Below are 3,057 nucleotides of genomic sequence, written 5' to 3'. Positions count from 1 at the left end.
CGAGAAGTGTTCAAGGTGAGATTATGTGTAGGTCGCCTGCTGAGACGTGGGTGAACTTCTAAGCCATCACCTTCATTTATTCACTCTGATACAGGTGACCGTGTGAGAGACTCAGGTGTTCATCTGTGATAATTAAAAATTACAGGAAAGGAGGACAACTTTAAACCAAAGGCTTTCCAAGAAAAGTAGAAAGGAGTCTTGTTCCTCCTATTAATCTCTGAGACTTAAGGCAAAACTGATATAAATATTCCTGGCCAATTTGTTATCATTTTGCTTCTTTTTCTCCCCAACTCAGCTGACCTGGTGAGGTAAAGACATGCTTCCCTGTTGAAATAACTTTCTTAGGACATAGAATCTGCTATATCTCTTAGCTTTCCATGGCTCCCAAGGACCTGTAAGGTTGTTTTGTTTTTTTTCTTCAAAGTTGAATTTCGCTGCACTTTTTCTTTTAGGTAGTGATAAGCATTTTATGGCAAACGTGGCATAACAAATTCTGAATGCAAGGACTAAGGTTGTTTGCCCCTTGAATGCTATAGTACAGTCCTCCCAGGTAAAAAAAAAATGGAGTGCATAGGTCAGACCCCTGCTCTGAGTAGGTGCTGTAGGTCCGAGGATATCCTTAGCCAAGCTTGGATTAACCTGACATATATTAAATCTCTGGCTGAGAAGACAGAGCTCAAAGACCTACATGTTAAGCTAATATGAAAATTCATATTCTGCAACATACTAGATCATTCTTTCTTACACTTCAAACGAGTACCCAATACCAAAAGTAGAAAGTAGTAAAACACTCTGACTTCTGTCCTTAAATGATTGCTTTGGTATAAAGGTATAAAAAAGAGCCCCCAACTAAAAACTCTTCTGGCCATCTCGGAAAAAAAAAAATCCATATACGTATATATAAGTTTACATATGGATAACCTTGATTCAGAATCATTATCTCAGGAAATTATTTTTTAGTGTGTTTGAGGCTAGAAAACATAACTCTCCCATTAATTCAAGTTCTATGTGAGAGCTAATCCCCAATTTTTTGATTAAGCGCTTGTCATTTTAAATCTTGCACTGAAAATGATTGACAGGAAGAAGCTGAAGCTCCCAGACTTTGCTCTGCCTTCCACAGCTGAGATGGAATCACCTGGATTTTTCTGAGTTTTCTAAAGAATTGCTGTGGGGTATAATAGAAAAGGACCAAGGGTAAACTACTGATTTGGGGATTGCAGGCCACCATGCATCTGAAAGTTTGATGCAGAAACTTGGGGTCCAGAAAGGCAACAAGGAGAGAAGGGTGGGTCAACCATTTGCATCAAGTCGGTGGACAAGAAATGTGAGTGTAGTGAGAGTTACATTTTGTAGAAAGGTAATTGAATTGGACCCAGAGTGGAAGAGCAGCCAGCAAGCTGCCATCCTGATCAATTTGTGATGCAAGGTAAGGTAGTATGACACCAGACTGCGAACGTGTCATAGGGAGCTATGCACCAGATTACCTAAGACTCCGAAGCAGTATTTTACCAACACTTCTGTTAGTGAGCATAAAAATCTGTAGTCGGACTTTCCTTCGTTTTAGCAGCATGAAAGTACACGAGGAGCAAGGGTTTGCCTTGGTACTGATGGGTCAAGAATCCTGCTGGACGAAAGAAAGGGAATTTCAGAAGGGACCAGCGAGATGGTCTGACCAAAGCCTCATTTGATGAGGACGCTGAGGCCTGATGCTAGCTGATGGCATATCAGGAACCAAGGTCTTCTGCATATGTCCCATCACACCTGGGATGTCAGATCTGTGGTCCAGCTGCCTCCCTGGACCAGGGCAGAGTTTTCTCCATCATCCATCAAACAGACTAGGCTCTGATGGATCAAATGGGTTTGGCCTATATGATGAAACAGCTAGCCATCCATGCATAACATCGTGCTTACTGCCTCCCATGGACTCGATATCCCCTCAGAGTACTTATTTGCATACTGAAAGACCCAAAGAGGGCATCCATGGTAGCTTGAGTCCCTTGGCACCATGGAAGGAGCAAGGTATTTGAACTGCTGCTTGAGAACCATTTGAAAATGTCTTCCTTTTCAGTTCCAGTTGTTTAGCGTCTTATTTATTTATTATGGTGTGGCCTTTTTTGAAATCTGGAAAGGAAAAAATATCCCTAAGTTGAGGTGGCTGAGACCCTTTGCTCTGGACCACTGGTATTGGCTGTGCCTCTGGTTCACTGACTGGACTTCTGGCCTGTTCCCAGTGATCTACTTTGGGCTTTGGGGTGGGAGTTTGGGTTGATGAGCCCCATCTCTGGCTTGAAGATTTTTCTGTGGCTCCGTTATATTCTCAGGCCTTTGGGGACGTCAGCCAACTCTTCATCACTATGGAGCTGATTTTCTAGTCTGGATCAGACATGTCTTTGGACACTTTTCTTTTCCATTGTGCCTTTTGAGTGTTTGCTTCTCAGCATCAACACTTGCCCCTAAATGCAGACGACGGTGTCAGGAGACGGAACTAGAGTGAAACCCTGGTCATTCATTCATCCATCAAACGTGTATTTGGACAGCAAAGTTGCAGAGGTCGACGATACATGGACCCCATGTTTGAGGAGTTCAAGCATCTAGTGGTGAGGACACGGTGCAGCTGATCCATGTACCACATCATGGTAAGCCTGCAATGGTACTGACAGCATGAGCCTGAAGCACAGCAGGAAAAGCCACGAAACCGTGGACACTGGGGAATCCTTTACAGAGGGTGTGACAAAAGTCAATTTGACATTTTAAAGCTATGTTTTGGGGGGTTATCTGTGATTTTAATTTTTTTCCCATTTTCTTCTTGATCGACATTAACTCAAGCTGTTTCCACTCCCATCTGGATTTTTTTTTTTTTAATTTTGAATCATATGTGAGAAAACAGAGAAGGTTAGATCAGTGAAACAAGCCCTGGAACTCCTTTTCTATGTTGTTTCTCTGAAAAACTATCTGGGACATGAAATATTTGAAGCACCCGGGGCTTATTGCTTCACTGACTCTGAACCACATAGCAGGTTATAGAAACACTCTGATTTGTTTATTCATTTGGAAACT

Source organism: Neophocaena asiaeorientalis, unplaced genomic scaffold, assembly GCF_003031525.2.
Source record: "Neophocaena asiaeorientalis asiaeorientalis breed wild unplaced genomic scaffold, Neophocaena_asiaeorientalis_V1.1 scaffold143, whole genome shotgun sequence".
NCBI lineage: Eukaryota > Metazoa > Chordata > Mammalia > Artiodactyla > Phocoenidae > Neophocaena > Neophocaena asiaeorientalis.
The sequence above is the reverse complement of the archived record's forward strand: the minus strand, read 5'-3'. Positions refer to the sequence as shown.